Below are 12993 nucleotides of genomic sequence, written 5' to 3'. Positions count from 1 at the left end.
TTTCTATGTATTTTTCCTCTTTTATTATAACGTTATAATCACACTATAGGTATAATTTCACTTTTGTGTGTTTTTCTCTATAAAACCCTCTTTGTTCCTTTGTAGGGATAATCACATCTTTTTAATGAAAGTGTATATGACACACAGTAACCGACTGGTTTCAGGCGTACATCATAGTTACAAGTCATTTTTAAAGAGCTCCAAATTCAGCCCAAAGATAGATACATAATCTAAAATTATGCAAGTTCCCAGAATCGAAATGTAAGAAATACTAAAAAAAAAAAAAAAAATGAACTTGAATCATACTGAATCCAGTGTTAGCTGCTCTCTGAAAATATGACCCTACTAATTAATAGGCGGGTATTGCTACAGAACATGTTTTGACACACAGTGGAGTACTCCACATATGAAAGTATCAACTAATTCCTAAGCAGTCCAACAATGATGTCACTTGAGTGCTGGAATGTTTCAGCTGTCTGTGGAGCCTGGGTGGACAGAGCTGGGGCTGCCATTTTTCTCACCCTCACTTTAAGTCAAGCCTGGGAATATGGATATGAAAATATGTAGAAGCAAACAGAGGGAAAGACAAGAACGAAGAGGAGGAGGAAAGGAACAAGTTGGCCATCTAAATGGTGCTACAGAATGGACTTTAGTTGTCGGAATGAGAATTTAATGAATGGGTCTCAAACTTTGTTCGGTATGATAATCATCCAGGAGAGTGGTTTGAAGACAGATTCCTGGACCTTGTCACCAACAAGTAATACTCAGTTGCTGCAGGGGAGGGGGGCTCCTTATGAACACTCAGGTTGCTATTCAAGACAGCAAGTTGGTACTCAGACTAGTTTTCAAGAAACACTGATTTAAGATTGTGGAATAATTTCCTATTTAAAAAAAGTGCACTTTCAATGTCAATAGAGCATGTTTAAGAGGGGTCTAACCAGTTGCATCCAAAGACTTAAAATAAAAATTGAGAAAGAAGAAATAAGACTAAGGCTGTAAATCAAGATAGCATCAAGGTAGAAAAATCTAGGAGTCCTTTTGAGAATCCAAGATGGGGACCCAGGAACAATTGTTACAGCATTACATACTTGCCTTCGTGGTCACCAGACAGCATATTAATCTCAGAAAACCCAAATTTCATTATTACTAATAACATGCCATATGTATCATTCAGATATGTTTTGAGTGGCCTGGGGCATATAATTAGAATATGGTTCCAGAAAATTGTGCTTTGTACAAATAATAACTATCTCATAGAATAAGTAAAGCACTGGTATTGTGTATCATGTAAGCGTCTGTTTATCTCTCGGTCTTTATCACAGAGGGATGGATGGATGGATGGATAGATGAAGAGGCAAAGAGTGGGAGAGAGAAAGACAGAAAAAGATAGCCTATATAACCGAAATCAACATCAGAAATGACGTGTTCAGGAAAATGTAAATGACTCAATTTGACCTGAGACATGCTAAACACTCAAATCAAGCAACAAACATAGGCAAAACTGACAATTTCATTTAAAACTCTATCTCTGATGATGTTAAATCATAGTTGCCTATGTTGGCATTGATTGGACTAAGAGTAAGGAGTAATTATGAAGAAAATATTTTCATAGTCTAATAAGGGTAATTTTGATTACATCATTTATGATGTTAATGGATTTACTTGATTGCTTCTGTAATAAAGAAATCAAAAACAAAAAATTCCCAGCAATCCTATCTTAAGGTAACATGGATACAAGTACATAAATCACTCCTGATCGCTCATTTCTATATTAGCACATCCAATAAACATTTGGGTGTCTTGCCCTCTTTTAATTATTTGACTTTTCGTAATTTTCTTTCATTATATGTTATTACATTATTTAAACATTTTCATAAATATTTTAACGTTTGCATAACATTCTATCATGTATGTATGTTCAATATGTAATATATCTTCCCTCATTTTGAGATTTCATAAATTATTAAATTTCTTTCTAATGATGTGCCATTTTACAAAGTGAGGAAATCACTGGGGCACATGTACTGTTGTACTAGCTAAGATGAAAAAGAGATAACGCAGAGAAATTTTTAACGATGACTCCAATACCTTAGATATTAAAATAGTGCAGGGAGTCTGAGTGGCTCAGTCAGTTAAGGGTCTGACTTTGGCTCAGGTCGTGATCTCAAGGTTTGTGAGTTCAAGCCCCGTGTCAGGCTCTGTGTTGACAGCTCAGAGCCTAGAGTCTGCTTCGGATTCTGCGTCTCCCTCTTTCTCTGCCCCTGCTCTACTCAGTCTCTGTCTCTGTATCTCAAAAAATGAATAAATGTAAAAAAAAAAAAATTAAAATAGTACTAGGGAAATTCTTGGCCCAGTCTGAATTTTGTTAAAATTTTATAAAAGTTAATGTTCAAATAAATTGATTAATCGAATCCCTTTTCTGGAGATTCAGAGTCATGACTTAGTAGGGACAGAATGTTGAATATAATAAACATAACGTTAATACAATCACAACTGTCTACCAAAAGATGAATTTGGCAACACGGCAAGCGATTTCTACAACTCTGGTGGTTCCTGTTTTGTTTGGCTTGGGTTAGCGTGATAGATAGTAATAATGATAGGACACCCAGGGAAAAAAAAAAAACAATAGTGTCACAAATATTGCCATGACACTCAAAGACAAATAAGAAGACAAAGAATGCTGTTTTTCTTAAACTAAGGTTGGAGATAATAACCAGTGAGACTTTCCATCCATGTTAAGAGCCTGACTCTAAGGAGGAGGGGGGAAGGATTTGGCCCACTGCTTGGGGCAAATGATCAAACACTAACAGGAAGCACAATTACCTTTTTCCAGGTGGGCTATCAAAGAGCATAATCTTTGCACTTCACTGTGTACAGGAGACATGGTTAAAAGGAAATTGGAGCCAAAGATAAGGAAAACGATAGTAGGGAAATACCCTTTTAATGAAGCTGAGTCTCCAGGCCCATTCAAATTACTTCTTCGCATATAGACAGAACTTTGAAGGTGGGTTTGGCTGTTCTCCTCTTAGTGATCTTTGAAGAATCAAGTGAGAGAGCTTCTGTTGGGCAAACGTTTCCTAGTTCCAAGAGTCATTTCTAGACCCACTAATGAACTCTACTATGACTAAGGATTGGAATTTAGAAACTATGATTACTGATGTAGCAAGGCAAAGCAGTAGACACAGGGCAATGTATTTCAAAACAAGAATCTGAGAGTATCTGCAACTACATTCTTCTTTACAGGGCGAGGAGGCATTGCTGAGATGACACGGGAGTTACTCACATCTTCAGTCTTAATAAGTCAAGGTAGAGCACAAACTCCAGCGATACGCCGTGCGATGCTGCTATTGACCTCATCTTGATCAATATTCATACTCAAAATGCCAGAAAAGAAACCTGGGACTTTGACCCCATCGAATTGATAGATGATACAACTGCTGGTGACATACCTGATCCAATTACAAAAGACTAATCCAAGAGATAATCAGTCTGGCACCATATAAGACTATGTTTTTAACAATTTTTTTTAATGTTTATTCAGTTTTGAAAGAAAGAGACAGAGCACAAGCAGGGGTGGGGCAGAGAGAGACGGAGACACAGAATCCAAAGCAGGCTCCAGGCTCTGAGCCATCAGCACAGAGCCCGACGCGGGGCTCAAACCCACAAGCCACGAGATGATGACCTGAGTCGAAATCAGACACTCAACAGACTGAGCCGCCCAGGCACCCCAAGACTATGTTTTTTAAAGGAAATCTAGATATACCTAGAATCTTCCACTAGATTTATAAAATTAGTTGCTTAAGGAAAAAATAAAAGACAGGGAAACCTGGTTTAAGGGCAGTTTGAGTAAAAAGTACGTAAGAAAAATAGTTGACTAAGGATGCCTGGGTGGTTCAGTCAGTTAAGCTTCTGATTTTGGCTCAGGTCATGATCTCACAGTTCATGGGTTCGAGCCCTGTGTCAGGATCTGCACTGACAGCTCAGAGCCTGGAGCCTGCTTCCGATTGTGTGTCTCCCTCTCTCTCTCTCTCTGTCCCTCCCCTGCTCACACTCTTTCTGTGTCTCTCAAAAATAAACAAACATGAAAAATTTAAAAAAAAAGAAAAAAAGTAGACTATTAGTTTATATTCTAGATAATACTATCTGTACCATCTGATGTCTCAATAAAGCTGATATTTTCTTCCTGGTATATATCTGTGTTGGTTTCTCAGCTGGATCAGAAGTTATGGGAGGAGAAGTGTGATCAAACCAAAACAAATGGTTTTTAGGTCTGATTATCTTTTTCTCTCTTTGTATTCTCATTTTACAATTGAGGGTACTGAGACTTAGAGACTTTCCCTACTTCCCAAAGCCAGCCCATACTAATGGTAGTTTTTGAGCCTGGATCTGAATGGCTTTAAAACCCTTGCCATTAACCACACTCCCCCAACCCCTCCTGGAGGCAGGAGGTCAGGGTCCTTCCTACACTTGGTGGAATTCTTTATAAGAGGAGCATGGACCTTGCCATTTGCCACAGCATGGCTGGAACTGGAGGGTATTATGCTAAGTGAAACAAGTCAGCCAGAGAAAGACAAATAGCCTAAGACTTCACTCATATGTGAAATTTAAGATACAAAACAGATGAACAGAAGGGAAGGGAAGCAAAATTAACATAAGCCCAGGGAGGGGGACCAAACATAAGAGACTCTTAAATACAGAGAACAAAGTGAAGATGACTGGAGGGGTTGTGGGTAGGGGGATGGGCTAAATGGGTAAGGGGCATTGAGGAAGACACTTGTTGGGATGAGCACTGGGTGTTATATGTAGGGGATGAATTCATGGATTCTACTCCTGAAATCATTATTGCACTAGACGCTAGCTAACTTGGGTGTAAATTTAGATAATTAATTAATTAGTGAAAAATCTGAGGATCATGGACTGACTCAAGTCCACTGCAAGAGGAAGTGGGCAGGGGGGAGGTCAGGGTGATGGGGATTTGAAAAATTATGCAATATGAGTCATGGCAAAATGAAATGGAAAAGGTTTACTCTGAACAGAGGACACATGGCAAGGACAAGGACACTACTGTCCATCATTTCAATGGATGCAGAGTGGAAGCAAGATTAGATGTATTCGATCCATAAGCAGAAAGCTGACCTCTGCTGGGGGGTTGAATGAAAAAATGGGGGTGGCTGATTTTCATTAATATGTAAACAGGCATTATAATTTAAACTACTGAAAAATATTCTTGGCTTCCTCAATTCCAGCTCCAACAGTGGCTGGGTGGTCACTTTTCAGGAATCTGTGCAAGAAATAGCTGTCCTCAATTTATTCATCCATTTGGTAAAGATGAACTGAGCATCTACTGTGAGTGAGGCATGCTTCTAAATGCTCAGAATGCCCTGGTGACCAAGAGACATGGACATATTTATAAAATAAATTACAATTATAATAGACAACTAAAACACACAGTGTTGAATAAGTGATAGGATACTTCTCTCAGAGTTCCATTCTGGCAAGAGGGTGAGGAAGAAAAAAACCCAAGTAAGCAAATAATGAATAGCTTAATTTTTGGTGATAATAACTGCCATGAAAAACAAATCATGATGTGAAAGAGTATGACCAAGGATGTGGGTCAACTTTAGATAGCTGTTCAAAAAAGTCTTCTCTAAGCTTACACCTACTGAACTGAGTCCTTAATGACAAAACAGAGCTTACAAAATCTAAGGTATGGAATTTGAGCTGGGGTGATAGCAAGGACAAAGCATCTTAGGTTTTTTTGTGTTTTTTTTTTTTTTTTTTTAATTTATTTATTTGGAGAGAGAAACCGGGATCATCAACAGAGAAGGGACAGAGAGAGAGAGACACAGAATCCCAAGCTGGCTCCAGGCACTGAGTTGTCAGCACAGAGCCTGATGCGGGGCTTGAACCCACAAACTGCAAGGTCATAACCTGAGCCAAAGTCAGACGCTTCACTGACCGAGCCACCCAGGTGCCCCAAAGCATCTTAGGTTTGAGTGGGCTTCTTGTATAGAAGGAAATTCACTACAAGTGGAGAATCACTAGCTTAACTGAGAGGTTAGGTTCACCTGTTAATGTAATATTCCTGACTTGAAAATATTTCATCAAGTCTAAATTCATGAAATAGATTATATTTCATAATATAGGTATAAAGGTATACGTGTGAAATATCCATGAGGTCTGCTGTCAATAGAGAAATACATTCTGTGGCAAGCTTTTGAGACCTACAGATAAAGACTTTGACACTTGTAAATCTATAGAGGGGTATTGGCCTCAGTTTCCCTCTCGCTTTCCCTAAGGGAAAATCCTCTGCACCTTTGTTGATTATAATGATGAACCCTTTTTTCACAGCAGTTGAAGACCTTGCATTCCAACATCACTCCCAGCCTTGGCTCAGGGACCAAGCACAACACAGAGAGCTGGGAGCCCCAGCTCTTCTCTCCTGCCATCATTGACCAAGTGTGTAATTTTAATCAAGGGGTCATGTCTCAGAGCCTCCAGTCTCTCCATCTGTAAACAGAGAGGATTACACTTGCCTAACCAGTTCGATGTCATCTCCGAGATCAAGGCAGACAACGACATAAAAGAGAATTTGAGAAGGTTTATATTATCAGACAGCAACCTTAAGAGAAACTTGGAACACGATCCTTCAGTGGAGGAGAAGGACATCTTTGTCATTATTCTACAACTTGCAGAGGATAGGAAGCCCACAGCACGCTCCTAACCAAGATATAGGAAGAGAAGCAACTTGAACATAAGGGAAATACCCAAAGGAGAGGGAGGAGTGAAGGACGGTGATCTGGAGGAGTAGGGAAGAGCGAGATTTGAACCTGAGAGGCAAGATGGTGGTAAAGAAATTATGAATGAGAGCTTTGCAAAATAGACAAAAGGAAAAACTCAGGTAAAACTGCAGGCACACATAAGGAAGGAATGTACCCCAGCACTAGATCCCTTAACACGTCTTCTGTTTTTATTAAAAGGCAAAAACTATCTTGACACATACCCTTTGGGGGCAACCCTCCCCCAGTTGACTCATCTGCGGAAATGGAAAATCTGTGAATTTTCATGGGTTTCCTCATATTTATTCTTTACCAGAATGATACTATTATTTAACTTCCTTTCCTCTAACAACTTTATACTATAATGTTGCAGATATAGATTGGGATCCTTACTGCCTCATTGGGGCTGGGGTGGGGGCAGGGTGCAGTGGACACTAACAATAGCAAAAAAAAAAAACAAAAAAACAAAAAAAAAAACACACCTTCTCTCACAGAGAAAAGGGTATCTATAGAGTTTATGAAAATATTTTGCCATTTTCCAGGCTCTCTACATACCAAAGAGTGAAAACGACAAACTATGAAGTGTCAGCAGACAGACAATTCCATCAACCTAGTAAAGATCCTGATAACAGACACTTACGAAAGTTCAATGCAAATGAGACTTTCCAACGCAACAAGTTTCCGAAGGGTGGCTGGTGGAGATTCGTGACTGACTTCATGGAGCTCATCTGTAGCTGTTACTTGACTGTGGACACACATCATGTCCCCCAAACATGTATCCCAAAGCCTAGGTGAAAAATTCGTCAGAAAAGACTTCTCCATACCAAATTTTCTGCCCCTCTCTCCATCTCATCACCCCCACCCCCATAAACTGCCTGAAATTCCAGCATCTAAGAGTCTTTAGGGCTCATACTTTGTATATTTTTAAGAACTATCACAGGAGATGATATGTATCATGTTCTGGAAAGTCCAACTCTAAAGTCTTTATCAGTGTCATGTCTTACGAAATGAATGAAAATAAGATACAGGCAATTTGTTGGGGGTTTTCTGGTGGGGGGGAGGGTGGGAAGGGGGCTCGTAGAAGACAAGGATTGTCTTTTCTGTCTAGGAAAACAGTCTGAATGAAGCTGCATTGAGGCTTCTGTATGAGCTTTGAAAAGTGCTCTTTGAAGAGAGCCAACATAACGGAAAGGTGCTTTCAGGAGGTATAAGTCTATCAAAGGTTAACCTGTTCAACATCCTAATTATTCTCTGACATTTGGCAAGGCTACCATACCCTCATACCATAAAGAAAATAATAATTACAAAATTCTCATCATACAGCATTGGTAACAGATATGACATAGTTGAAATTGAAGGGAGACAGTAAAACTTAAGACAAATGTATGATAAATCAGGTGTCTTTAAAGGTCAGAAAAAGATTATCCTATAAACTACCTCATTAATTTACAAGTCCTGATTTGCCAGTTGGTGGAGGGAGAGGGTATGACTACTGTTCATTCTTTCTTCAGATTTGAGGTTTTCTCTTTTAGTTGTTGCTTTTAAGATAAAAGAGAAGAAAAAGAATGAGTCAACAGAAAGCCAAGTGTTTCTGTTCTGGTTTTGGAGAATGGGTAGGGAGAGAGGCGAAGTCCTAGAACGGGAGAGAGTGAATATAAAATGAAAAGCCGCAGAATTTCAGCGTCGGGGGAGGGCATGTATCCAAAAACCAGTCTAGAACCATTTAACAAATTATAGGTGAGGGTCAAGGGTGCCTTAATGATTCTGGCCACATTCGCTGGAGCATTCCAGACTCTACCCTCAGTATCTGTGCTTTCTCCCCACCCCCCACTCCACTAATCTGCTTTGAGACCTTCTTTCCTAAGCTATAGTGTATGGGTTCCTGACATTAAGGCACAAGGAAAAAACCAATCAACACAGACCAAGATTTTTAAGTTAGACTGCACAATAATTAACCTTGAAATATCTCCGGGAGGTGAGGGTGAGGTTTGGGAGTGGAGCCTGGGATTCCCAGTGGGGCTGTTGACATTCGTAACATAGGAAGCCTGGGAACATTATTACCTTTGTAAAGGATATTAGGAAATGAGTGGAGAGATTTGATTCCCAATTCTACAATTCTATGTAAAGTTTGATAAGCATATTTGTAAGCGATTTTCCAGCTTCCTCGGACTAATTGCTTAAAAGTCACTGCCACACTCTTAACTTAAATACGCAAGTTCATTTTATTCCAATGTGAGAAAGAAACGAGCATAAAGTTGTCTTTTCATCCCCAGATACTGAAGTGTTGCAGTAACGGTCCAAGCCCAAGATGGACCTGGTACTGCTGGGGGTGCAGCTAACAGAAACTATGAGAACTTTTCGTGTCCCTTTGAAAGCTCTGCTTGACCAGAAACTCACTGTAACTAGTTAGCCAATCTCCAAACGTGAGGCAATATGGGCCTTCTCACCCCTAACACATTGACTTTGTGGCCCCAGCCAATCAGATCATTTCTATTTGTCGATCCTTGTTATTTATTCCCTACCCTATAAAGGCTTCTTGCCTTCTAGGCCATTTCACAGTTCTCTGAAAGGAGACTGCCCACTTCCTAAAGTGTGAAACCAAGTTTGTTTGCATCACCTAAAATGCCTTCCTTATTCCTTTTTGTAACAAAAGCTCTGGGAGACAAGTTGCTGGGTGTTTTATGCAATCCTTACCACCCTGCTGTATTTGAAAAACCGAAAATAGTATTAAATGGTGTTGCCATTTCTTCCAACCTTATTAGTATGGCATTTTACGGGGCTAGTCTCATTTCCCCCATTTACTGTCACAAACAACACTGAAAAAAGAAATCATGGTATCTTTCTACTTTGATTTGTAAAAAACATTCCCTTGACTCCATTCAAATAGAGAAACAAACTTCTAATGGCATCCATTTACAACGTTGCTCAAGACAACTACCAAACTTTTAACAGCACATACAGGACTACTATATATTTAAACAAACTTAATATGCTCCAGAGAATTTCTAAAGCATTTCTGTTTGGAGGCGTCTATGACTTCCCCACCACATACTTATGATTTCTCAACATTTGTTTGGTTTTTTTTTTTTTGTTTTCTCTCCCTCAAGTTGTTTTCCCACAGCATTTTTGTAGCAGAGTATCTCTGTTAACTATAAACTTTTTTAAGTTTATTTTTAACCCTTGCATTTGCACCCTCCTGCATTTATAGAACAGAAATCTGTCTTCTAAAACAAACCCCCTCTTTTAAGTTCCACACTGGCATTTCAGACTGACCAGCTGGACAGACACTTCATTCAGTCACTGACAATTCATTCCAGCCTCACAAGTGCAGCTGGGGGATTAGAACTTTTTCAGTCACTGAGTACTTTTTAGTGAAGAAAGATTTGCGGTCGTCAAGATGGCCTAATTTATTCCATACATCCCTAAAGTGCCATAAACAATCTAAGAATTGCCCAATCAGTACTTTGTTCTTATTACATAGGAAAAAAATTAGCAAGAAGAACAAAGGAAAAGAAAAGAAAAGGAAAAAAAAAAAAAAACCTTGGGAAAAAATATCCACAGTGATTTATGTATGCCATATTTTTTGAAGATACTTGCACAATTTTTACTCTGGGATAATTGCTTTAAGACAAGTCAAATATGCTCTATCTGGCTAGAATTCACATAACTTCAACAGTTATTTACAGTGGAACTAATCAATGGGAATACACGTAGAACAAGATAATGTTTTCATTCTCAATATCCTTACAAGCAGTTCGTAGACAACAGATAACTCTAGCTGCAGTTTCCCCAGAGTGCTATGGAAGCAGGGAAAAGAAATGAATCCAGTTTGGGATATGTGGGGAAGGAGGGCAGGTCACGAAACTACTGCCTGAAGTAACTGGTAAACTGAGTAGTAAAGAATGAACAGATTTTATCAAGGTCAATCAAATGGAGAAAGAATATTCCAGAGAAAGAACAGCTGGCACAAAATACTGGGTTGTGAAACAGCCTAATGTTTACAGTCAACAATAATGGATCAGCATTTGTGGAATTTGGAGCAATGGAGTATAGATTCCAGGCGAGCAGTGGAACTCAGGACATAACAGAGTCCTCCTAGGAAAGGGCCAAGGACATCATGGTAAGGAACCGGAAACTTAATCTGCAAAAAGAGAAATCATAGTATAAATAGATAGGCATTGGGGGTAGATTGCATTAATGATAAAAGACAAATTTTAGCGTAGCAAGATTGAAGGCAAAGATATGTAGGGGAGACAAAAAAAAAAACCTTTTCCTCAACCCGTTTTAGAATCAGGGGCTAGGTCCTTGCAAATTAGACAAAGGACAGATTAACAAAGGAGTAACAAAGAAGTTCACTAATATGTATATTGTTGATATACACAGAGGTACTCAGTGATGAGTAACTCAAAGGGGTGTTTAGAACTTGTATAACATAGTAGCTAAGAACAAAAATGTTGCCAAGAATTGACAAAGCCAAATGGAAGGATTTCGAGCCTCTAGGGATGAAAGTTGCAGAAATGTTAATAAATGGGGGGAAATGGTAGATAATAGCTAGTTAGAAAGGGTTGTGCCGGCTTCTTCTAGGTGCTATCTCTGGGTTGAGAAAAGTCTAGAGTTCTCTTGTGATTAAATTCTCTCTCCTCATAGAAAGGAAGGGAGAGACAGCTTCACAAATTTACATCCTGCTTTTAGGCAAACAGGGGGAGGACAGATAGCTTTTCTTGTATCTGCTTCTTCTCAATTGTCTTCAGCTCAAAATAATCCCTAAGCAAAAGCAGCATATTTTGGAATCACACATCCTGGAGTAGCAACACAGATATTTGATGCAGAGAGTATCATAAATAATGGGTGAAGGATGATGGGGATTTAAATAAGAAAGAGGTAGTAGGGATGAACAGAGGAAGACTGAGTCGATGCAAATTTAGAAGACAAAAACGAAAAGATCCACATAATTATACTGATTGTACAGTGAAAAAAAGGAGGGGGCGTGTAATGGCATGCAACTAAGGAGAACATGGGAGAAAAAGAAAATAAAAAGATGCAGCCTTGAAGATGACTCTACTTTTAGATGAGAGATGCGCAGGAGGAAGTTGGGCTTCTTGGTATAGATCTCACAGAATGCAAGCAAGCCTGCATTAGGAGTCACTGATGTAAAGTGGTTAAAATGACAAGCGTGACTGAACTCAAAGAATGGGTGTTGAGCAGACCTGAAACCAGAAAGGGTCACCAATATGAAACTTTGACACCAGCCAGGCTAAAGGACACCGAGGAAGATTGTCTCAGAGGTGACAAGGGATACCAGAGAAGCTGAAGCCATAGAAGCTGAAGGACAATGGGAGTTTCAAGGACAAGAGTGGGCAAAATTGTCCTGAGAGTGGCTCTCTCCTGTCAAGTATAAACCAGAACCATTTTCTTGACTAATGTAGAGGTCGCTGGGGAACCCTGGGGTTGTAGGGGAGGGTGGGGCCCTTTTAGGGCAGTGAAATGGATCGACAGAACTAGAGAAATCAAATAATTGGGACTCGTTTGAAATACATATATGTTATTTTGTGAGGAACCTCTACACTGTTTTCCAGAGCGGCTGCACCAGTTTGCATTCCCCCCAGCAGTGCACGAGGGTTCCCATTTCTCCACATCCTTAACCAGCATGGGTTGTCTCCCGAGTTGTTCATGTTAGCCACTCGGACTGGTGTGGGTGGAAAATGGGTGGTGGGCATCAACGAGGGCACTGGTTGGGATGAGCAATGGGGTTCTATGGTAGAGATGAACCACGGGGAATCTACCCCCCAAACCAAGAGCACACTGTATACACTGTATGTTGGCCAACCTGACAATAAAATAAGTAAGTAAGTAAGTAAGTAAGTAAGTAAGTAAATAAATAAATAAATAAATAAATAAAATGTACATTCTCTGGTCGGAATATGTAACGCAAGAATCCCGCCTCCATCCTCCCCAAGTGGCACACGCTTTATTCATGTGTATTTGAATGGGACAGATGCACTACGTTCACAAGGTGAGAGCCTGTAGAGAAAAACGTCGATGCTACCGACGACCGCGGGTAACTGAGAATCAAGGGAAGGGAGGCAATCAATTCAAGGGCAAATCTAGAGCGATTTTGCCTTCCACAGGAGGAAGCCCACCACCATCTTTCCAAAACTGCAGGCAAGGACTATGGCCTGCACTTCAGTGGATGCGTTTGGTGAATTAACCTATT

Source organism: Panthera leo, chromosome A1, assembly GCF_018350215.1.
Source record: "Panthera leo isolate Ple1 chromosome A1, P.leo_Ple1_pat1.1, whole genome shotgun sequence".
In the NCBI taxonomy this organism is placed as follows: Eukaryota; Metazoa; Chordata; class Mammalia; order Carnivora; family Felidae; genus Panthera; species Panthera leo.
This window is presented reverse-complemented; position numbering follows the sequence as displayed.